Consider the following 25,650-nt stretch of genomic DNA (forward strand, 5'->3'; position numbering starts at 1 on the left):
TCTTTCAGTGTTCAGGTAGCCACAACTTGACCATGGGGACCCCTTGAACTGGCACCACCTCCTGTCCGCACCCAAGTCCCCACCAGCCTGTCCCTCTGACAGCTCTGGGCTGGGTGTGGCAGGGACAGGGCAGAAGTGAGACTTTGACCTGGTGGGTGCACACGCATAGGTGTAAATCTAGCTCCAACATCTTACATGAGAATGATTTGAATTCAGATTCTTTAATGGCCCACCCTGGAGTTTTATCCCTCCTGTTAATAATTTCATGACCAATACAATTCTTTGTTTAGCTGAACATTTCGATTCTGGTGAGCATCATTTCATGTGTGTGGTGTTGTCAACAGCCACAGGTGAGTCTAAATATCACAGGGTCTTGTGACTGTGTTGGGAGCCTCTCCGCTCATACTGGCCCACATGTCTCGGGATGGGAGTCATAGCGCAAGCTTGCAGGTGGTCATTCCTGGGAGTGTGGTTTTAAGGCAATACAGGTCTCTGAGAAGAGAAAAAAAAGGTGTCTTTATATTCAGAATAGTCAGGGAACGGCGCTGGTGTTTACATCTAATGTGAAGTGACCAACATAGGGAAGAAACGGGCACGCCCAGGTCGAGGGAATTTGTCTTTAACATGTTTTTTTAAAATAACCCACAATTTGGTGTTGAATTCTAATTTTTAAAAGACACTCAAGTATTTATTTATTTGAGACGGAGTCTCGCTCTGTCCCCCAGGCTGGAGTGCAGTGGCGTGATCTCGGCTCACTGCAAGCTCTGCCTCCCGGGTTCACACCATTCTCCTGCCTCAGCCTCCCGAGTAGCTGGGACTACAGGCGCCGGCCACCACGCCCAGCTAATTTTTTGTATTTTTAGTAGAGACGGGGTTTCACCATGTTAGCCAGGATGGTCTCAATCTCCTGACCTCATGATCCGCCCGCCTCGGCCTCCCAAAGTGCTGGGATTACAGGCGAGAGCCACCACTCCCGGCCAGGTATTTATTTCTTAATGCCCTATTCCTACAAAGTGCAAAGGCCATTTGAGAATGTCAGAAACTATAATGAAATAAGATCAAAATACAATAGCTTTCCACATTGCTATTATTAGAGATAGTTGCCCTTAAATTTCACCCTGCAATTCAGGTTCAGGAGCAATTTTATAGGCCTTTATAATGTTATGATATAATCAATGCTTCTATAAAATCCCGTTTATGAACAACAACAAGGGACCCATCGTGTGTGTCAGAGTCACTCACAAAACGTTCAATGAGCTGTTCAGGTAATGACATGACCCAACAGGGGATTTCCAAAACGCCCAGTCTTTCAAAAACGATATGAAAATCTCCAAATCGGACATTTAAAATGATTCATATTATTATTAGGAAAAGCATATAAGATGTATTAAAGAAGAAGCATGGTTTGGCTCCTTTTTAAACATTTTAATTAGTGGACTTTGTTACTTAGAGCAGTTTTAGGTTTACAGAAAAACTGAGTATCAGGTCCAGGGAGCCCCAGTGCCTCGGCTCCTCTGCGACTGACATCCTGCTTCCTGTGCTGCGTTTGTTACAATTATCAGTCACGCAAACACATAGCTCACATTAGGGTTCATTCCTTGTGTCAAACATTTTATGGGTTTTGACAAGTGCGTCATGACATGGATCCACTAGTTCTGGTCCCTTTTATCAGGTTAAAAATAAAACGGGGCCTTGCGGAAATTTAAATGTGGCAGTAATCACCTTTGTTATATTTTTCCTTCTGAAAATATTAGCCTTGGAAGGAAATGTTTTAACAATTAGCCACTGTTCTGTGTCTGGGCACATGTCCATAGCAAGCATATTCTCTTACCTGCTTCATGCTGTTGCCAATTTACAGACCAGTCGCTCAGAAGCTGTGATTTTTCTTCTGAGCATAAGCTTATCCTCAATATGGAAACTTTAATTCAAAATACAGTTTGGTCTCATAGGAGCATTGTAGTCTTGCTGGCTGGAATTCACATGGAGACCGATGACAGTGCCTCTTTCCTCTGCACACATCCATCCATCCATCCATCCATCCATCCATCCACCTGTCCATCCATCCACCCATCCATCCATCCATCCACCCACTCGTCCATCCATCCATCCATCCACCCACCCGTCCACCCATCCATCCATCCACCCACCCGTCCATCCATCCACCCATCCGTCCATCCATCCACCCATCCATCCATCCATCCACCCGTCCATCCATCCATCCACTCACTCGCCCATCCATCCATCCACCCACTCACTCGTCCATCCATCCATCCACCCAGTCGTCCATCCATCCATCCACCCATCCATCCATCCACTCATCCATCCATCCATCCATCCATCCATCCACCGAACCACCCATCCATCCATCCATCCATCCATCCATCCAACCATCCACCCCTCTATCCATCCATCCATCCATCCATCCACCCAACCACCCACCCATCTATCCATCCATCCATCCATCCACCCATCTATCCATCCATCCATCCACCCATCTATCCATCCATCCATCCACCCATCTATCCATCCATGCATCCAGCCAGCCATCCATCTACCCAACCATCCACCCATCTATCCATCCATCCATCCATGCATCCATCCATCCATCCATCCACCCATCCATCCGTCCATCCTTCCATCCACCCACTCGCCATCCATCCATCCATCCACCCACCCGTCCACCCATCCATCCATCCACCCACCTGTCTATCCATCCACCCATCCATCCATCTGTCCACCCATCCATCCATCCATCCACCCGTCCATCCATCCATCCACTCACTCGTCCATCCATCCATCCACCCACTCGTCCATCCATCCATCCATCCACCCACCCACCCACCCATCCATCCATCCATCCATCCATCCATCTATCCAACCATCCACCCCTCTATCCATCCATCCATCCATCCATCCATCCATCCATCCATCCATCCATCCACCCATTCATCCATCCACCCATCCATCCATCCACCCATTCATCCATCCACCCAACCACCCACCCATCTATCCATCCATCCATCCATCCATCCATCCATCCATCCACCCATTCATCCATCCACGCAACCACCCACCCATCTATCCGTCCATCCACCCATCCATCCATCCATCCATCCATCCACCCACCCATCCATCCATCCATCCACCGAACCACCCATCCATTCATCCATCCATCCATCCATCCATCCATCCAACCATCCACCCCTCTATCTATCCATCCATCCATCCATCCATTCATCCATCCACTCAACCACCCACCCATCTATCCATCCATCCATCCATCCATCCATCCACCCATCTATCCATCCATCCATCCATCCAGCCATCCATCTACCCAACCATCCACCCATCTATCCATCCATCCATCCATCCATCTATCCATCCATCCACCCACCCACCCACCTGTTCACCCATCCATCCACCCACCCACCCACCTGTCCATCCATCCTTCCATCCCTCCACCCATCCGTCCATCCACCCATCTATCTATCCATCCATCCGTTCATCCGTCCATCCATCCATCCAACCATCCACCCATCTATCCATCCATTCATCCATCCATCCATCCATCCACCCAACCATCCACCCATCCATCCATCCATCCATCCATCCATCCACCCAAGCTTCCACCCATCTATCCATCCATCCATCTGTTTATCCATCCATCCATCCATCCATCCATCCATCCATCCATCCATCCATCCATCCCTCCATTTGCTCATTTCCCCAGGAATCCATCATCTCTCAAAGTAAGGTTTCAATATCATTCCTTCCTTTCAGAAAGTGCAAACCAAAGCTAAGACTGGCTCACACATGCCATGTGGGAGTTAGAGTGAGAGCGTTTTTCAGATCCTTGTTCTCTTCTGGCCCCACCTCCCGCAGTTTCTGGAAGTCCCAGGACAGGGAAAAGGAGAGAAAGGTGGAAAAGAAATTATCGAGTGTGGCTCTTCCCTCTCCTCAGAGGAAATTGTTCACGTGCCACCCTCGGAAATTTAATTTTCAGTGTTAAAACTTGACATTTTATAGTAGTATGTGTACCAAAGTTATAAAATGGGCAAACTTGTCTAAACGAAGATTCCTACATTGTTATGACATTTTCCTCCAGAGAATCACAAGCTCTGAGATACACTTGTGAACCTTACTTATGCAGAAATTCTCTTAAACTGGGATTCTTTTTCTCAGTTTACCTTAGGCTAACACAGAAACATATTTTGACACAGAAAGAATTTTTTCTCTTCATTGCTCAAGTCACCTGGAGGCAGCTCCTGCCTGGGGTGGATGCCTCCGACCCCTGGGAATGACCCCTGCAGCCACCACTGTGCCCCCCACAGAAGGAGGCTCGTGCCTGGTCCAGCTTTCCCACCCGGGGTCTCTGTGGCTGGCTCTCCCCAGCTCAGGGCAGAAGCTTAATTCAGGGTTGTTCTGCTCAGTTGATCCAGTCGGATGCTAGGGTTTGCCTGGGGACCCAGCCTGCCAGCAGCACAGGTGAGGGGACGCAGGCTTGGCCACAAGCACCCCTGCTGACCTTCCCTACAGACCTGGCACATTTAATCTTCTTCTTTGGGGAGGGGAAGAGGATGCATTCAGAAATGCCTCTGCTGATGAGGCCCTCAGGAGCTTGTACTGGAATCACTCAAAATTCCCAAGTAGCCTGAGTGTCCTAATTCATTTCTATGTACATCTGCCTAATTCTCAATCCACGTCTAAGGTTAGAATGAACATTTGAATTAGCCATTCTGGACAACACACACACGCACTATACCATGCATTTAGATCTCTCTGTACCTTGTTCGTGTCAGCACAAACACAGCCCCTCTCTTTTCAAAAGCCCAGTTCGTTCTCCAGCAGGCGCGTGCTTTCATTAAACTTTCCCTCCTGTGGGTTCCGGTAGATTTCCCAACACAAGCACAGCAGGAACTGCATTGTGTTTGTAGAAAATCCAAAATAATCTCTAGGTGAGTGTTAGGATGAAAAATGAATTCAGTGTTGGTACAGGTTTTTGTTTGTTGTACTTTTTGTGGGGGAGGGTGATAAAAATGTTCCAAAATTGATTGCGATGATGGTTGTGAAATTCTGTGAATATACTAACAAGCACTGAACTCTACACTTTAAATAGGTGAACTGTATGGTGTGTGAATTATATTTTAATAAAGCTGTTATTTCTAAAAAGCAAATTTAGCAACAACACTGGATACAAGCTAAATATACAGAAATTAATTGTCTTTATACAGACCAGCAACTAATAATTAGAAAATGAGAATTTTTAAATGATACCATTTTAGTAGTATCAAAACCCGTCAACCACCTAGTAATTGTTCTAGTGAAATATTCCAAAAACAGCAAAACATTTACTAAGGTACATTAAAGAAGATTTAAATAGCCCAGGCATGGGGGCTCAATCCTGTAATCCCAACACTTTAGGAGTCCTAGGTGGGCGGATCACCTGAGGTCAGGAGTTCGCGACCAGCTGGGCCAACATGGTGAAACCTCATCTCTACTAAAAATACAAAAATTAGCCAGGCGTGGAGGTGTGCACCGGTAATCCCAGGTACTTGGGAGGCTGAGGCAGGAGAATCGCTTGAACCTGGGAGGTGGAGGTTGCAGTGAGCGGAGATCTCACCACAGCATACCAGCCTGAGTGACAGAAAAAAAAAATAAAGGAAGGGATATGATATGTTTATGGATTAAAAGCAAGTTAAAAACAAGTTAACAAACACAACAATTGATCTATAAATTCCATGTAATCCCCATTAAAATCCAGGCCGATGTGTGTGAGTGTGTGTGTTGGGGGTGGGGGGGTTGCCAAGCTAAAGTTTACATGGGAATGGACGGGGCAAGAACAGCAAGACGACCTTGAAGACGACCAAAGCGAGGGAATCGGCCCCCAGGTCCCAATGCCCACCACAAAGCTCCAGGAGTCCGGACCAGGCCACACAGTGGTCAGTGAAGTGGAATGGAAGATCCAGAAACAGACACACACGGGACGCTTGATTCACAACAGATTCGGGATTGCAGATCAAGGGAACGGGGGACCTCTTTACTAGTGGTGCCAGCTCAGTTGCAGATCCATACGGAATGCAGGAAGCCGGGGCCCCACGTTCTCCCACATGCAGTCTGCAGATGCAAACACAGAGGCTGAAACAAACACGTCTGGAAGAAATCACACGGGAGCATCTTCCCTGCTGTGCCCAGGATCCGTGGGTGAGCAAGACAGGGTCCCTGTCCGGATGGGGTTTCATTTGGGGGTGCGGAGGGGGTGCAGAACCAAAAAAAACCAAGCAAGCGAGTGAAACAGGGAGCTCGGAAGTGGGCGCTCCCATAGGCCAAGGTGGGGAACACTGGCAGGCACATGTGTGCAAGGACACCAAATGTCGATCTGCAAAGCAAAGCTGGGCAACAGCAATCACGTTAACCAATAGACGTTGGCTTATCCAGGCAGTGGGATGATGTGCAGCTGTTAAAATAAAGGTCTATCTGGCCAGGTGCAGTGGCTCATGCCTGTAATCCCAGCACTTTGGGAGGCCGAGGCGGGCGGATCACAAGGTCGGAAGTTTGAGACCAGCCTGGTTTAGTAGAAACCCTGTCTCTACTAAAAATACAAAAATTATCTGGGCATGATGGGACACGCCTTTAGTCACAGCTACTCGGGAGGCTGAGGCAGGTGAATTGCTTGAACCTGGGAGGTGGAGGTTGCGGTGAGCTGAGATCACGCCACTGCACTCCAGCCTGGGTGACAGAGTGAGACTCAGTCTCAAAAATAAATAAATAAATAAAACAAAAATGAATAAAATAAAATAAAGGTCCGAATGAGTTTGGAATGTGGAAGGAACCACACCGGGAGTGGCGCTGGGTGTGTCCGTGTGAATGTGAGAGGATGTGCGCGTTCCACGCAGTGCTGCAGAGGGTGGAAAGGCAGCGTGGTGTAGCAGCCAGTGGCCGGGACCCATCCGCGAACCCAGTCTTGGCTCAGCACTCCACGGTGGGGTTTTCTGCCCCTGCCACAACTCGGAGGACAGAGGGAGTTGGATGAAGTGCCAGGGCTGTGATGAGGAGGGCTGGCCGGGAGGCAGGACTCTGACCTGTGCTCACGGAAACATCCATCTGCTCCACAGTCAGACAGAGCCTGTGGCAGAGGCCACGGAGGCTTCTCTGATGGCCACGGACTGTCCTGTGGAATTCCAGCTCATCGTTGGTCAATCGGATGAAGTTTGGCTTTAGAGGTGGATGAGACAAGTTGGGCTCTACCCAGAGCAAACTAAAGCTGCTCCTGGTCAACAAACACCAGCTCAGCTGGTCCAACTGATGCCTGTGGGCCCCGGGCACACAGCTGCAGGGAGGCCGGGTGAGGAGACTCTGTCCCTGGGATTCCACCTGCCCCGTGGGAGTGAGAGCACAGGCATCGCTCATGGCGCTGCAGGCCACGTCCAACACAGCGCAGCGCAGCCCTCTAGGCTGTGCCCACATTGCCCAGGCTCCACTCGGCCTCATCCTCGATTTCAGGCCTCTGTGACTTACCCTTGGGGCCCAGCATAGCACAGATACTATGTCTGTTTAAATAGGAGAGCATAGAAAAGGCGAGTCCCTGCAAGGGACAACTGGCTTGAGATGACAGTTAGGGTCTCAGGCGAGACGGCCTCCAGCCGCCTTCAGAGCAGGTGCCTATCAGCGGGACCACGTGGTGGTTTCATAGTGCCTTGGTCCCCAGTGCCGAACCTGCCCCCTTGCCCGAAAGCCCAGCTAAGCCAAGCAGCTGTGGTTGACGGTTTTGCCTCAGGAATCGTGTGCGTCATTCAGCAACAAAACAAAGCAGGCACAAGGAAGACTCAAACAGGGAAGTCCCTGAAGATGGGAGACAAATGACCAACAGGCAGAATTTCATGTCCTATTGGTGGCCTAACCGCTTGGAGAAGGATTCCAACTGGATTTTAAACACAAGGAATTGGTTAGACATCCCTGGCGGGGTGTGTTGCAGGATTAGAGGAGCCACACCCACACAGAAATATCGGGCTGCAGTCTCTAATTGGGTTGCTGATAATAATATTTGTATTCCCTTTTTTTTTTTTTTGGCCGTTGTTGTTGTTTTTTGTTTTTGTTTTTGAGACAGAGCCTCGCTGTGTCGCCCAGGCTGGAGTGCAGCAGCGCAGTCTCAGCTCACTGCAGTCTCCGCCTCCCAGGTTCAAGCCATTCTCGTGCCTCAGCCTCCCCAAAAGCTGGGATTACAGGCACCCGCCACCATGCCTGGCTAATCTGTGTATTTTTAGTGGAGACAGGGTTTCACCATGTTGACCAGGCAAGTCTCGAACTCTTGACCTCATGTGATCCACTCGCCTCAGCCTCCCAAAGTGCTGGCATTACAGGCATGAGCCACCGTGCCAGGCCTGTTGGTTTGTTTTTGAGACAGGGTCTCACTCTGTCGGCCAGACTGCAGTGCAGTGGTGCAGTCACAGCTCACTGCAACCTGTAACTCCCGGGTTCAAGAGATCCTCCTGCCTCAGTCTTCCAAATAACTGGAACTACAAGTGTGCACCACCATGCCCAGCTAATTTTTGATTTTTTGTAGAGATGGGGTCTCACTATGTTGCCCAGGCTGGTCTCCAACTCCTGGGCTCAAGTGATCCTCCTGCCTCGGCCTCCCAAAGTGTTGGAGTTACAGGTGTGAGCCACTGCACTTGGCCATAATATTGGTATTCTTATTTTAAACTAGAATATATACAGTTTCAAATAAAGCAAATGAAGACAAAACATGTTAATACCATCAGGGGCCAAGATTTTCGGGGTTAGAGAAAAAAGCATACAAGTATAAAGTCAAAGAAGTTGAAGAAACTCTCCAGTTTGAATGGAAGGCATCCATGTAAGCTCTTGAACTCATGCTATATGTTTCTTTCATAAAAATACATTTTTTCCGCTGTGTCATCTGGAATTGCCCCGCAGCAAAGACGACTCAGGAGCCACAGTCCCCAGCACCCAGGCTGGCTCTGAGCACCTCTCCCCACTCACCTGAACCAGGACTCTGGGAAGTGACTGAGCACAGGCTGGGCAGGGGCACAGGGAGCAGCCGGAAGCCCAGGAGGCACCAGCAAGTGCAGTGTCACCTGCCACGCCGGCGTCCCCCTGTCGAGAGGGCAGCCCCTAGCTTGAAGGGCTCCCAGCGCCCGCTGGGGCACTACAGGCATTGAACAAACTAATCGTAGTGATGGTAGAAAACATCAAATGCTTAAAACTCCGTGAATTTATCAAACCACTTTCAAACCCCCCTGTCCCCCTGGGTTGCTGTTAGGGCACCAAGCCATGATGCTGAGAACCGGCAAATAGGGGGACGGAGCAAGCACGTGTCCCGGCTTTCCTGCAGGAACTTTCTCACCCAGCCGAGCAGCTCACGGGAGAAAGCTCTTTCCAGAGGATATCCAGAGAGTAAACGCAGAAAGAGTGATGGGATACGAAGATCGCCGTTTTGCAAACCTTCGGGAAACACCAGAGGTGAGCCACTGCCACGAGAGGGTCTGAGCTGTCAGGCGGGGAGCAGGATAACACAGGGAAACTGAGTCCCTACGAGGAGAGAGCCAGCTTGAGACCACAGTTAGGGCCTGAGCCGAGGCAGCCTTCCGCTGTATTGAGCTCTAAGGCGGTCCAAAAACTCCCTCTGCGGGGCCACCCTCTGCAGCAGCACAGGCTGGAGGGGGTGCCAGCATCCTGCCCTCCAGGATCCCAGGACCAGGGGCAGGAGTACCCAGTCCTCCTCTGGGGGCCTATGCGACCAGGCTGACCATCCCCAGAAGAGAGGCACCAGGACGCCCTCTGCCCCCACAAGATGCCAAGGGCAGAGGCCGGCACTGCCTGGCAACCCCAAGGCTGGAGGAAATGCGGGGATGGAGGAGCTTGTCAAATCCGGCCAGGCAGAAGCAGCAGCAGCCCGAGAGTGGGCATCCCACGGGACGAACGGCCCGGGATCCACATACAGATGCCCAGAAAGCGAGAGGACAGAGGGCGCGGGGCCGGAAGACGCGCCTCGGCCGGGGCAGCAAGGAAAAGACGTGACAACAGCCGTTTTCAGTCAGGCAAATGTGAACAGGCTGAATACTTAGGGATCAATTGTGATGATTACATTGTGACTATGTTTTCTAAAAAGGAGAGATTTTATCTGCTGGGGGCACATACCACAGTATTATGGACGCGGTGATAGGACGTCTTCATTTGATTTCAAATACCCCACGGGAGGATTTATGAGGCTAGAGGGAGGCTGGCTATCACTGAAGCTTGGTGATGCATTAATGGATTTATTTTCCTAATAAAAAGTTATAAAATTATGTAAGAGTGGATAAAAGAAGGACATTAAACAAAGGAAGTAAAAGGAAATCTCCTTACTGACGGAGTCCCTGGGTGGTCTGTCTGATTCCAGCTGATACATCATCGTTACTGAAGGTCATAGGTCAGGGTGCTGAGAGTCGCAGGCTCCGAGGGCTGAGGGCGGGGGCTCCAAGGCGGTCTGCAGACCCCCTCTGCGGGGTGACCCTCTGCAGCAGCACAGGCTAGAGGGGTCCTAGCATCCTGTCAGCCAGGATCCCAGGATCTGGAGTGGGAGGGCCCAGCCCTCCTCTGGGTTCTCCTTGGGGCCGAGGAGTTGGGCCCAGGGCATCGTCGGGACACCAGGCCCTCCCATCATCGGCTTCCTATGAACGCTTAGGCCAAGGCAGGACAGAACAGTGGGTGAGGGCCTGTGTCTGGGGCCTGTGTCTGGGGCCAGGCTGCCTCACTCCCAACCTCTTCTCTCCCCTTCCTGCTGTGCAACCCTGGGCAAGTTAGTGACCTTGCTGGACTTCAAAGTCCTCACCTGTAAGACGAGCGTCATGCTGTGGATGTGAGGAACCAATGGGAGCACTGCCGGCCGGCAGCATTTGCCCAGTGCATCGATCCAGGGTCGCTGGAAGCCAATTCCACATTAACCAGGGGTCTGGCAGCCGGAACCACCAGTCTCTGGGAGACAGACTGCCCAGGTCCCCCGCAGGCCAGAGTCAGGCCATGTCTGGGTCCCCACAGCCCCCATGCCCGTGCTGTACACCAGCCTCAGGGGCTGGGGAGGAGGAGTATTCCCAGCCATTTCCCAGGCAGAATCCTTGGTGCTTCTGCTCTAATTAGGGCTGGGGGAGGGGACCTGGGATCATCATCCCCAAGGTGGGTGGTCACCACATTCCAGGAATCACCACTGGCATCGGCCTCAAAGTCCTCAACACCAATTGGCATAAAATCCATGGGAATTCAGCGGAAGCTTCACGCCTACAATCCCAGCACTCTGGAAGGCCAAGTGGAAGGATTGCTTGAGCCCCTGAGTTTGAGACCAGCGCAAGCAACATAGTGATACCCCATCTCTACAAAAAATACAAAAAACAAGTAGCTGAGGGTGGTGGCACTTGCCTGTAGTCCCAGCTACTCAGGAGGCTGAGGCAAGAAGATTGTTTAAGGCCAGGAGTTCGAGGCTGCAGTGAGATATGATCGTGCCACCACACTCCAGCCTGGATGACAGAGCAAGACTCTGTCTCTAAAAACAAAACAAATGAACAAAAAGTCCATGGAAATTCCCTCAGAGCTGGAAAATTGCTTCCAGCCTTTGGGAACGAAGTGTGGTTTGCGCTGCACCAACTGGGCACGGTGTGCCCCACTCTGGGAAGAGAGGCTTCTTTCTGCAGCTTAATCAACCCGGTGGACTAATGAGGCGAGCTGTTCCCAGGAAGCGTGCTTTACGTAACTGCTGGTAATGAGACTGGTGGGGCCGTGCGTGTGTGTGTGTGTGCACGCTCGTGACTCTGGAAGGCTTCAAGCTGCCAGCATTCATCCATCTTCTTTAATGAGCCTCATGGGAACATTATCGCCCTGGAGGAAGGAGAAAGCAGGGCTGGGCTCCCTCGCCGACAGCTCTGCTCCAGAACTGGAAGAACTTACTGCCTTCAGGGACACTCCAGAGCTCCTGCCTCTGCTCATTCCTACATCATTCAAGTGAGCAGCTCCTGAATTTAAAGAGGCACATGTACACATGCACAAGCATTCACACATGCATATGGGCCACACACGTATATGCGCATGTCATGCATTCACGTGTGTACACACCACATGCATGTCCGTAGGCACACATCCTCACATGCTATATATTGCACATGTACATGCATTCACACAGGCACACACCACATGTATGTACACAGAGAGCTGCATCACACAGCACATGTGTAGACACATGCACCACACACATTACATGCCTGTGCACACAAACGTATCACACAACACACATGCATATAAACATGCACCACACACCACACCACACATATGCATACAGACATGCGCCACATGCCACACCACATTTACGTGCACACAGAGCTGCATCACACAGCACATGTGCATATAGACATGCACCACACACCACATCACACACATGTGTATACATATCACACAGACTTATACATGTGCAATGCATTCCCACACACCACATACATTTATATACCCACATGCATCACACACACTGCCACATAGACATGTGTGTTGCATACATGTGCACATGTACCACATATACCACATACATGTGCATAGGTGCATGCCACACACATACACACACCATGTACCTGTGCGTAGGTGCATGCACTCACATATACCATAGCTATGTACACACACGATTCGTATGTACACATATCTGCACATAAACCTGCATTTACATATATACCTGCCATAGAAACCAGGTGTGAAAATGAAAATCTCAGAACCCAGAAGCTGTTGTGAGAGAAGTGTGGTGATCAGGAGATGGATTGGGGCCGGGAGAAAGCCCCCTTCCACGGGCTGCAGTGCTTGGGACTTACAGAGGACCCCAGGGTGAGGGGCAAGCCGAGCAGCTGATGCTGGAGGCAAAGCTGAGGTGGGCAGCACAGCCCTCCAGGGCTGCTCGGTCCCAGCGCTGACCGCGACTCTGTCCTCCAGCTGCCTTGTTCACTGGGCTTGAGTCAACAAGAACCTGCCAGGGAGGGCGGCAGGACCACGAGGCTGGGGGGCCTCAGAGTTTCCCTGCAATGACAAGACCCAGGATGGGGGAAGGGCCTCCGCACACCTGGGGCTCCGCGGGGACCAGGATGTGGTGGCGGCCGGATCCCAGGATAAGGGGGAAGGGCCTCTGCACACCTGCAGCTCTGCGGGGACAAGGACATGGTGGTGGCCGGATCCCAGGATGGGGGAAGGGCCTCTGCACACCTGGGGCTCCGCAGGGACCAGGACATGGTGGTGGCCGGATGGACCCCAAAAACAGGGCAAGACTGACGGAGAGTGTGGATCAGGGAGGTTCTGCACCAGCTCTTCGCAGAACGAGGAAATGTCCTGCTGCTACAAAATAGAAGAAACTCAGCAAATAACCTCTCTGCGTGGTGGGTAAAGATGCCCGCGCCCTGGCACATGTAGTACTAGAACCTCATGCTGCACAGGCGTTCCGCTCCGCTGAGGGCCTCCTGGACACCTTGGGTTTGAGGCCAGCAGAGGCCTGGCCTTGCTGCCTACCCACCTGCCTGCCCACTTGCCTGTCCACTTGTCCACCGACAGCATGGCCTGGGCACTGGCAGTGGAATGGGGAGGCATCCCTAGTTTCCCCTCTGGCTCCGAGGTCTGAGTGGGGAGCCCCTGCCGTGGGGATGTGTTCATCCTCAGCTCTGCACCAGCCCCCACAGGCCCCTGGGGTTAACCTGGGCCCATAGTTTCCAGGAAAGAGAGGCACGGGCTGAGGATGTAGAGCCCACCCTTCCTGTGGGGGCCAGAGGGCTCCTCTGCCTCTCCCAGGACCACTTCCTTCCTCCCACGTGGATGACCTGGGGGTCCAACCCTGGAAAATCTGAGCAGCTTGGCTGTGGTTCAACCTCCTCTTTCCACTAGCCTGCACCTGGGACCCACTTCCTGCCGGCTGCCACTGCTGGCAGGTCCAGGGCAGCCCCGGCCATTGGTCAGCCCTGCAGCCAGCAGCCCACACAGAAACCACGCTGCCTCCAGCTTGGACCTCAGCATGCGGGGAGCTGTGGGGGCCTAGGCATCTGGGGAGGATCTGCCAGACTTGAGAAGCCAGGAGGGCCAGGCACAGTGGCTCAAGCCTGTAATCCCAGCACTTTGGGAGGCGAGGGCGAGTGGATCACCTGAGGTCAGGAGTTCGAGACCAGCCTGGCCAACAAGGTGAAACCTGGTCTCTACTAAAAATACAAAAATTAGCCGGGCGTGGTGGCAGGTGCCTGTAATCCCAGCTACTTGGGAGGCTGAGGAAGGAGAATCACTTGAACCTGGAGGCGGAGGTTGCGGTGAGCCGAGATCGTGCCATTGCACTCCGGCCTGGGCAAAAAGAGCAAAACTCCATCTCAAAAAAAAAAAAAAGAAAGAAAGAAAGAAAAGAAAAAAGAAAGAGAAGCCAGAAATCCACACCACACAAGGGATCTCATGGGAGAAGAAGTCCAGCTCCTCGGCCTGGCCCCCAGAGACTGGACAGTTGCCTGGACCCGGCGCCCAGGCCATGCTGTCCTGCTCCCTGTCCCTCCCAAAGACCCAGACACCGAGTCCCGAGGGCTCCTGCGGCAGCTCTGTGCTCACCCCACCAGCCCCTCCTCGGCCTCCTCCAGCTCTGGCTTCAAGGCTTTATCCCTGGTGCCCACAATCAGCCCCCCGCTCAGCAGTTACCTCCATCCAGGCACACACAGCCCTCGTTCCCCCCTCTGCCTGTGGGGCCCCTCCACAGACGGCTGGAGGACCCGTGCAGACCCTTGGCTTGGTAACCTGCTGCCCATTCCTGTGCTCATGGTGGGGGCAGCCTGACCTCACAGCACAGGGTGAGTCAGCCGGGAGGGTTCGGGGGAGGCAACTGCCCAGCCTCCTATGATCCCGGCAGGTCCTGGCCCTGCTCTGGGCCCGGTTTCACCACCTGTCAACCTCAGGGTAGGATTTTATGCGGAGTCATGCAGTTTACACACAAACACACACACGCTGGTATACACACGTATGTGCACACACATGCACAGGCAAGCATATACATATACGTGCCATTATAGATTGAATTGTGTCTCTCCCAAAGTCATATGTTGGAGTCCTAACCCCCAGGATCTGTGAATAAACTTATCTGGAGATAGGGTCTGCAGCTAATCAAGTACAAATGAGGTAATTAGGGTGTGTTTGTGTGTCTTTTAAAGGGGGAGGTCTGGACACAGTGTGAAGGCAGCTGTGAGATGCATCTGCAAGCTGAGGAGCCACGATGGCTGTGGGATGCCCAGAAGCTGGGGGAGACCTGGAGCAGCCTCTCCCTCACAGCCTCAGGAGGAACCAGCCTGCTGTGAGATAATAAATGTCTGTTGTTTAAGCCCCAAGTATGTGGTGGCTTCTTATGACAGACCTAGCAAACTGTGCACACAGACACAGGCACACAGGCACAGGCACACAGACACAGGCACACAGGCACAGGCACACAGGCATAGGCACACAGGTACAGGCACACAGACACACAGGTACAGGCACACAGACACAGGCACACAGGCACAGGCACACAGACACATGCACACAGACACAGGCACACGCACACAGGCACAGGCACACAGGTACAGGCACACAGGTACAGGCACACAGACACATGCACACAGGCACAGGCACACAGACACATGCACACAGGCACAGGCACACAGACACATGCACACAGACACAGGCACACGCACACAGGCACAGGCACACAGGTACAGGCACACAGGTACAGGCACACAGACACATGCACACAGGCACAGGCACACAGACACAGGCACAGGCGCACAGGCACAGGAACACAGGTGCACACAACTCGCAGGTAGTCAGTAGCACCAACTTTGAAGTCCAGCATAGCAGGGCTCAGGACCTGGCTGGACCATATTCCACCTGTTTGACCTTGAAAAGGTAATTTAATGATTCTGAGCTTCAGTTTTCTCACCCGAAAACTAGGAATCATAATAGTTTCTTCTTCCAGGGTTGTTGCAAGAAGCCGGGACATTTTGCCCTGGGTTTGGCATGAGGGGCTGCAGTGTCTCCTATACGTGCTTTAAATATTTTTGAAAGTCTCAACTATTTGTACACTAAACAACACACGTCTAAATAATGTGTGGGTCAAGAAGAAATCGCAGGCCAGGCAAGGTGGCTCTCGCCCATCGTCCCAGCTACTCGGGAGGCTGAGGTGGGAGGACTGCTTGAACCCAGGAGTCCATCAGCCTGGGCAATGTAGCAAGACTCAGCCACAAAAAAAATTTTTTAAAGAAGAAATCTTCAAGAAAATATTTTGAATTGAATGATCATGAAAATGCAGAATGTAAGAATTTGTAGAATGCAGGCAAAGGGTGCTTAGAGGGAAATTTATAGCTTTAAATGCTTAGATTAGAAACAAAAGAAAGGCTTAACATCAATAATATAAGTTTCCAATATAAGTAGCATAAAAGAGATAAGCAAATTAAACCCAAAAAGTAGAAAATAAATAATGAAAGTAGTAGCAGAAATTATTGAAATACAAAACAGATAAAAAGATCAACAAACCCAAAATTGATTTTTTTAGTTAAAATTGTTAACTCTCAAGCAAGATTGATTTAAAAGAGAGAAGACACAAATTGCCAATATCTAGACTGAAAGAAAGAATATCAATACAGGATAATAATAAAACTTTATGAGCAACTTTATGTCAGTAAATTTAACAACATGGGTGACACAAATTTCTGAAAAACACAACTTACCAAAATCAGCATGAAATGAAATAGAAAATCTGGATAGCCTTATGTCTACTTTTAATAACTGAATTTGTTATCAAACGCCTTCCACAAAGAAAACTGCACGCCCTGGTGGTTTTATGGTGAGTTGTATCAAATACATAGTGAAGAAATAATGCCGATCTTTCACAAACTCATTCAGAAAACAGAAGAAGGGAGAACTTCTGCCATGGCCTGAATTTGTCCCTCTCACTGCTGCCAGAATTCATATCCTAACCCTAGCATCTCAGAAGGTGACTGTATTTGGAGAGGGGATCTTTACAGAGGTAATTAAGTTAAAATGTGGTCATTAGGGTTGTCCTGGCCCAGTCTCCCGGGGTCCTCATAAGAAGAGCAGATGAGGGCACGGACACACACAGAGGGACGGCCCTGTGAGGACACAGGGAGAAGATGGCGTCTGCAAGCCAAGGAGAGACCCCAGGCACCAGCCCTGACCCTCCTTGATCTCAGACCCCAGGCTCCGGGACTGTGAGAAGGAAGTGTCTGTTGTTTGAGCCACCCGTTATGCGTATTCTTAAGGCAGCCCAAACAAACTAATAAAATCCCCAGTGCATTGTACCAGGCGGATGTAAGCCTGAGAGGACACCTGACAAAGACATTGTGATAAAACACAATTGGAGAACGTCCTGCGCATCAGCACAGACACAAAACACTCAACCAGATGTTAGCAATCACCGCCAGCAAGGGAAGTAAATGGTGCACCACGACCAAATGTGCTTCCGCCAGAAATGCAAGAGCCGTTTACTATTTGAGCATCAATCAGTATCATTCACAGAAGCAGAAAACATGATCATCTCAATAAATGCAGAGAAATCATTCAACAAAAAAGCAACACCCATTATCACAGATAAGAACTCGAGACAGGCTAAGAACAAAGTGAAACTTTCTCCATATGATATGGGCCACGTATGAGGAGCCTACAGCTAAAATCAGATGTGATGGTGGAATGCCGACCTTATGCAAACTCATTCAGAAAACAGAGGAAGAGGGGAGAATTTTTGCTCTATCCTGAATTTGCCCCACTCCCTACTGCCAAAATTCACATCCTAACCCCAGCGTCTCAGAAGGTGACTGTATCCGGAGAATGGGATCTTTACAGAGGTAATCAAGTGACAATGTGGCCACTGGGGTGGACCTCCTTAACGGTGTCCCTCTCAGTCTGTGAACGGGGTGACGCTGTCTGCCTGGCCACTTCTGTTCAATGCCGTACTGGAAATTATAGCCAATGCCACAAGGCGAGACAAACTAGAGTCGTGCAGTTTGGAGAGGGTGCCTGTTATGAAGGTGTGGTCTTCCACACAAACCCACCCTCCGGACCCCACCCTGAGCTGCCGGGGCTGGGACTCCACAAACCCCATCTCTGCTCGGCCTGCCAGCATCCCCTTAGACTGCCAATAAGGAGCGCTGGAGAGACCACCAAGGTCCAAAGGGACAGGAGAGTTCAGGCGAGTGTTCTGGGTTCAAGGAGATCGGAGACGTGATGGTTAAATTCCACGCGTGCTCCTGCACTGCACCCTTGGGTGGGAAGGAACATTACTGGGATAGTGGACAAGAATGGGAAATGGACTGCCGGCTAGATGGTTGTATCACATCGTTAGGTGATTGCACCAAGAGGCGTTCCCTGCAGGCACACGCTGACGTCCACGGGGGTGACTGGACATGGTGACCCCGGCTTGCTGGGGCTCAGAAGACGGTACCTGAGATGCAGCTTTGATGTGAACCGAGGCAGCCTCAAGGTCTCTCTGACCTCCCTGCTCCTGTCTTTCCCAAAACACGAAGTTGTTCCCTGAATCTCCCTTGTCTGCCTGAAGTCTGTACTGGCCAAAGAAGAAAACAATGACCAGGAGTCCCCTCCCTGCGTTTCCATTAACTGAGCTCCTATCGCAAGAAGAAAGGCTGAGGTTTGTCAACACACCTGGCAAATGTCACAACCATTGTCTGCTGCAGCGGACTTTGTTCCAGGCCATTGTCTGTGCTTCAAGCCCATTGAATTCCCTAAAAATCATTTACTACCACCCTAAAGTCACCCACACTGCCCCATCTCCTTTCCCCCAAGAAGAAGGGTACATGGCCATCTGTGGCCCCCCGGGGTTTGGGGTAATCGTCCTCCTAAGACCCTCCATGCTATGCACATTAGAACACGTTGGCCTTTTCTCCAGTTAATCTGCCTTCTGTGAGTTGATTTTCCAGCGAAACTTCCGAGGGCAAAGGGGAAGTTTTTCCCTTGGCCTGTGCACGCCTACTTGTTTTTTTTTTTTTGGTTCTAAAAACACTTTTGAGTGAGGGAGAGGAAGTGTGATAAAGAAAATGGGGCGAAATGCACAAAGTTAGTTGAGTCCGAGTGAGGTGCTCCCTCTCTATCCTCACAACTTTGTCTTCTAAGTTTTAAATTTCAAAATATAGCAGTGAAAAGAAGGAGGACGTTAAGTCCCGGAAAAGCCATGATTTCTGTCACAGGGAGGTGGCCATGTGTCCGCGATCACAACCAGCGAGGCTCCGACTCCAGGACCACGAAGCCGTTCTGCTGTCAAACACGCCGAGCCGGCACGTTTCACAGCTGCCCTCAGCTCCTGCAGCTGGGAGCATGTTTTTCCAATCAGATGTTCTTTCGCAGAAAAAGAATGTTCAGTTTTTTGCTTTCGGTCTCACTGTTGGTGATGCTTTCCGGCTGCGTGGGGCCGGATACACACAGGCCCACACCACTCATTTCTCTCTTCACCAGCCAGCTTGGGATTGCTTGACCACTGAACGCATATTCCTGCACGCCGGGCACTCTCAGGGCGCGGGGTGTGTCAGGAGCAAGACAGCGAGCTGGCCCCTGCCGCACCTGTGGGCTGCTGGGTGGAGAGTCCTGGTTTCACAGCATGTCAAATGTGGAATGAATAGACAGGCCCCCGGGGTCCTGTGGTTTTCAAAGTCTTCAATCCGTTTCGTACACGACAGCACTGGGATAAATGAGGCCCAATATGTGAAGCGAGAAGCAGCCCTGATCTGCCTGAAGGGGGAGCTGCCCCGGGACCTCCTGAGTCCCATGCCGTCTCCTGAGCCCCTCGATCTCCCATGGGGACCCCAGGGACCAGGGCACTCAGGGCAGCCAGCAACTCGGGCCCCACACTCGGGCCTGGTGGTCGATGCCGGGAAGGGCCCAGCTGCACAAATGCCGCCCGATGGGTGAGGCTCAAAGCACAAGCGGCAGCCTCTCCCGGAGCAGCCGTGGCCCCCGTCAGGTCACCTTCTCCAAGCCCCTTCTCTCCATGCTTTGTTTTGCTTTTTGTGTGTGGTGGACACATGAGTGACCTCCCACCAACAAATCTGACCAGTGATGACTAGAGACCATTCCTGGCTGCTCTGTGAACCGGGGCCCCGTCCACACAGAGAACCTGGATTCGCAGCTGATTCCAGGACTGAGAGCTTCGGTTAGGTCACAGCCAAGATCTGGGGATCCAGCCATTCCACTACTGGCCAAATGTTCCTTGGTACCCAAGCCTCTGCTGCCCGGGGGGGACCATCGAGCCAGAGCCCCCAGGTGGGCGAGGGGCCTGGGTGGAATATGATGGAGCAAAAGATGATGGAACAAAATAGTTCCAACTCATCAGCCTCATTATTTCACACCAAGTGTGGAAGAGCAGTTCCCCTAACTAGCACGTTCTGTGTCGTGTTCCATGGCTGTTGGCTGTGAGCACAGCCTGGCCACACAACTCTATGAATAGGTGCCACCACTATCCCTACTTGACAGAGCAGGAAACTGAGGCACAGGGAGGCCGCACAGCTGAGCAGCACAGAGCTTGGATTTGCAGCCAGGGAATCGGACGGCAAAGCTGTAGTCCACCAGCTGCCCAGAGGGCCACAGAGAGGTGTGGGCCCTAGGACAGCATGCATGAGGGTCCCAGCCTTTGGGAACCTGGGGCACAGCCCAGGAATGAGAAGCTGAGCAGATGGACAGGAAGAAGAGCATCCTGGCAGCAGAGGCGGCTCGGGGCATCTGAGGGGGTGGGGGCCAGCCCTGCAGCCCCTGGGAAGGCGGGCTGGTCTGGGTGCAGAGCAGGAGAGCGGCATGGAGTGGGGTCTGTGCGTGGGTTGCCCCTGCACTGGAAGCAGCTAGGGGCAGGGCCAACCCCACTGAACCTTCCCAGGGCTCAAGGCCCCAGGGAGATGCCTTCCTCAGCTCAGCTTTTAATGCCTCCTCCTGCGCTCCCCATTGCAGCCCCGGGAGTCCCTCAAGGGGCTATACCTCCCACTCCATCATGCTCACCAGCCAGAAAATGCAATGGAAAAAAAGACGTCCTATTCACAATTGCAGCCACACGCAAACGTTAGCAATTTTCAATGTGCGTGGCCAAATACAAGTGAGCTTTTAAACTGCAGTGTGAGCTTTAGGCATTTGGAGGGCGGGAAGCCCCACATCCCCTGACCCCTCACACGTCCATCCCTCTGTCCTCGTGGGCACCGGGTGAGGCCTCAGGGACAGGGAAACTGGACGGCCCCACTGCTATCCTGGGCCTTTCTCCCGTGCAGGTGATAAGGAGGTGAGAGCATCATGACGGCTGGCACAAGCCTGAGAGAGAGGGGATGGGGGCTGCTCTAGGTGGGATCGGGAGGCCCCGCTGGGGAGATTCCTCCAGGAGACCCTGAGAGCTGGAAGCCGCCAGCCTATGCAGAGGGCGCTCCCTCCTCATGGATACAGTCCCCAGAGAACAACCCCCAGGGCCTTAAAGTGAAGGCTTGTTCTGAGGTTCACTAGGACAAGCAAGTGTGGCTTTGCCCTCTTGCCATCCACACCCCTGGGACATCCAATCAGGACCAGCGATCGTCCACTGCCTAGACTAGACCCAGTCATCCCCGAATTCATTACATGGGAACTGAGGAGGGGACTCCGGGCAGGGGGATCGTGCAGGTGGTCTTGGTGTCCAGGAAGCCTCACAGTATCCACTCACCGCCGTCTCCACCCCCTCGGACACAGGTCCCTGTCCTCGTCCTCATCAGTGCGGTCCCAGAACTCTGGTGCGGCCCCCACTCCCCTTTCCCTCTGGGCCCTGCCGCCCTTCCCCGCCCAGAGGGAAACATGAGCATCTCAGAACAAGAGACAAAGTCCAGGTATTCAGGGAGGATAAAGGAGGAACGCAGCCCCCACTAAAATCTTCCCCAGACACAATGAGGTTTTATCAGCACGTTGTGTTAAGCAGAATACTAGTCCCACAAAGCCTCCATGCCCTGCTCCCTCCCAGGAATGTGTGGCTCTGTGCAGAGGGGACTTGGTCGCTGTGATGAAGGCCAGGCACTCTGACAGGGGAGGTCTGGTTATCTGCTGGTAATCCTTAGGGGCCCTTATCCAGGGAGGCAGGAGGGCGGGGGGAGGCTCAGGACCGCAGCAGGGACTGTGGGCGGGGAAAGGTGGGAGAGCGATTCTCCCCGGGGGCCAGAAGGAGCCGGCCCTGCCCACCCCGAGTGACTCCTTCGGAGCCATAAGATAATGAATCTTTTTTTTTTTTTTGAGATGGAGTCTTGCTCTGTCACTCAGGCTGGAGTGCAGTGGTGCGATCTCAGCTCACTGCAATCTCTACCTCCTGGGCAATGCTCCTGCCTCTGCCTCCCAGTAGCTGGGACTACACACGCCTGCCACCAAGCCTGGCTAATTTTTGTATTTTTAGTAGAGACGGAGTTTCAACATGTTGGCCTGGCTGGTCTCAAACTCCTGACCTCAGGTGATCCACCTGCCTCGGCCTCCCAAAGTGCTGGGATTACAGGCATGAACCACCACCCCTGGCTGAATCTGTGTTGTTTTAAGCCACTGAGTTTGTGGTCATTTGTCACAGCAGGCCACAGGGAACTCATACAAACATTGAAGCAGATCATTTCAGGGGAATTGAAAAGATGCCACAAATGGAGAAATGCCACAAAAATTTTTAAGTTAATAAAAATTGCACAGATAGGAAGAGAAAGTATTATCATCTATAAAGGGAAGAGCGTCGGGGGCTGTGGCTCTGAGAGCTTAAGCAGAGGGCAGAGCTGGGCAGCTGGCGAGCTGGGCCAGCTCGGGGGCTTCCATTAGGGGCCAAGACCGGGTCCTCGTGTGTCCCTGGGGAAGGGTGAGGGGTCTGGGGTGCTGTAGCCTCGCGGGGGCCAGAGACCACTGCTAAGATCAGCTTCATGCTCTGTGCCAGGGCTGAGCCAAAAACAATCCTGGGGGCCCCATCTCGAGGCCCCGGGGTAGGAAGGAGGGGAAGCTGATGCACTTGCTCCTGGTGGCCGAGGGGAGGGTGCCCTGGGGACCCTCCCTGCTATTAGAGACTGGGCAGGCCGCTACCCCAACCCCCTCTTGTCCCAGAGATGGGAGAGGCAGGCAGATGCCTCCAGCAGCCATGGGACAGAGTCCAGATGTCTTAACGGCCCCATAAAATAGGGCATGTGGGCTACCCAAGGAGTGGCCCAGGACTCACAGGAAGCTGCCCTCCCAGGCTGGAATCCCAAAAATCCAAGCCCCACTTGCAGTCCTAAGTCTTCTTGCAGAAAATCTCTCCCCCTTGATAAGCAAAGATCCCTGTGAGCTCAGCCCGACCCCCACCCAGTCCCTGCTCCCAGCTCCACAATCTCCAGGCAGTCACAGTGCCTCTGGCTGAACCATCCACCTGAGGACCCATACGGGCCAGAGCCAGTGCTCAGGGTCCCCAGTGGCCTCCCTCCCTGCTGCCTCAGCTGCCCCTCCACAGCCCTGGTCACCTGCAAGTCATCTGGCCAAGAAGGCTGACCCAGAGGCCTGACTGCCTGGTCACGCGGGAAGGGCCCCTCGCAGGGGCACACTGACAGCAAGGAGGCTCTTAGTGAAACTCAAGGGTCTTGGCAGGAGGTGAAGGCGGTGCCTGAGCCCCCCTGCCTGGCACAGCCTTGGTGAGCTCCCTGCCCTGCAAGGTTTGGGTTTCAGGTCCTAGGCCAGCTCCCCGCTGTCCTGCCTGTCTGAATTCCAACAGATTTTATTTGAAAATGTTGCTTTTAGCCCAGCGTCACCTCTGAGCTGCGACTTTATGTTCATCATTTGCTTCTTCCCCCACTCCTACCCGCGGACCCAAGAGCAGGGCCGGGTCTCCTTCCCTTAGGAGCAGGGTGAGGAGGTCTGGGAAGCTCCCATCCACCTCCCTGATCACCTGGCTCCAAGCTCTGCGCAGGCCCCCCACCTACATCCAGCCACACCCCACCTGTCCCCAGACCCAGGACACACCACCCCTGTCACGTCAGCACCTTTGGGGTGGCATCAGGACTTTGGGGACAGAGCAAGCATGCAGAGGGGACCCCTCCTTGTGAGCAGGAGAGAGAAGCAACCCGACCACACCAAGCGGGGAGAGAGAGAGAGAGAGGTCATCCGGAAAGAGCCACCGGTGAGCCCATCCCACAGGGGTGCTGGGACCTAGAGGACACAGCCCTGCCTATTGTCCCAGGACCCAACAGTGACTGCAGTGAACGTCCTCAAGCGTCAGCTGCTCGACGGCAGCCGGGGTTTCTGACTGACCCTGGGGGGTTTTCTCCATCAAATTCCTTTGAACATCTTTGTCCTTAACGATCCTGACTGATCTCAGTTGTTTAGGCCTCTTCTTGGCTGCCAGGCGCACACTCAGGTTTGTGTTGCTTTTCAACTCTGAGAAACCCTTGGCAATGTTTTCTTTTCTCTTGAAAATCACCACAGCAGCCCCCAGGAGGGGTGGGTGGTCCCACTGACAAGGGCCCCCAGGGCCCACAAGAGGCCACTCTCTCATCCCAAAGTGCATCGTGCCCTGAGCCTGGAAGTCGGGTCTGGACTTCGAGTAGGAGAGGCCGAGCCCCACAGAACCCCCGAGGGTGAGTGGGAGAGTGGGTGCTTCCCCGACGCCCCTCCGTGGGGCTCAGCATCACCCTCGCAGCCTGAGTCGGCCCCTGCTGGACAGCTCTGTTCATGGGTTTGGTGACAGCTCTCCCACACCCAGGGCTATACTTGGAGACACTGGTCTGTGGATTCTGCGGACACCTGGTCTGTCACAGAGAAGCCGCGTTATCCTTTTTCCCAGCAAGAACACAGTCAGGGAAAGACCTCCATCTCCACTGCCTCCTCACAAAGACACTGTGAAGACTGAAAAATTAAGCCACACAGTGAAAGACGCTACAGTACGTGTCATTTCTTAGGATTCACAGAGGACTTGTGTCGAGAATGTACGAAGAACTCTGACAAATCAATGAGATTTGATTGGCAGAGGCAGTGACAGACCGAGGCGCGTCGCGATGCGGGTGTCCAGTGAGCACGTGGGAGGGACCCAACCTCACCCATCGTCCGGGAGGTGCAGACTAAACCCTGAGACACCGTCCTACCCCAAAGAGGCCAACATTTCCAAGATTGACAGTTCCAGGCGGTGGGCAGAGTGCCACAGCCAGTGTGGAAAACGGTGGCCGGCATCCACTCCAGTCTAACGTTTCGTACCTGGGACCCGGCAGTCCCAGGCCTCAGTGTGTGTTGTGGGTAGGAAGCACCTACTCATGTTCACCCAAAGACATGAGATTGTTTATAGCAGCATTATTCCCAATACCCCTGAACTGGAAAGAACTCAGATGACCACTGGCAGTGGGGTGGGGGTGGAACAGCCACATCATAGAACACGGGGCGGCGATGAAACCAGCTCCTGAGACGCGCAGCCACGTGGCTGCATCTCACACCCGGGAAGCACCTGTCGGGAGGCACTGTCCCTCCCAGGATCCGGCAAGAGTGGGGTGGGCACCTGGGAGGAAGGGCATCCTTCATGCTATGGCCGGGGGCCTTGCCCACTCTCCACACCCAGCCCCGGCCCAGCCACAGCCTGGCTTGTGCTGCGGCCACTGCTCCTTCTCTCGCTAGACTGGGTGCTCCTGAGCGTGGACACTGGGCCTCTGG

At 52.7% G+C, this 25,650-nt stretch overlaps 1 long non-coding RNA gene across 1 annotated transcript; it reads right to left on the reverse strand.

Moving 5' to 3' along the window:
• Positions 1-202: 202 nt before the first annotated feature.
• Positions 203-4,951, reverse strand: LOC112130506 (uncharacterized). Its single transcript, XR_002912764.2, has 2 exons — positions 4,786-4,951; positions 203-492 (listed from the first exon to the last, which is right to left on the reverse strand). It is a non-coding gene; the product is annotated as an uncharacterized LOC112130506 (long non-coding RNA).
• Between the last annotated feature and the right edge of the window lie 20,699 nt (positions 4,952-25,650).

Source organism: Pongo abelii, chromosome 22 (genome assembly GCF_028885655.2).
Source record: "Pongo abelii isolate AG06213 chromosome 22, NHGRI_mPonAbe1-v2.0_pri, whole genome shotgun sequence".
NCBI lineage: Eukaryota > Metazoa > Chordata > Mammalia > Primates > Hominidae > Pongo > Pongo abelii.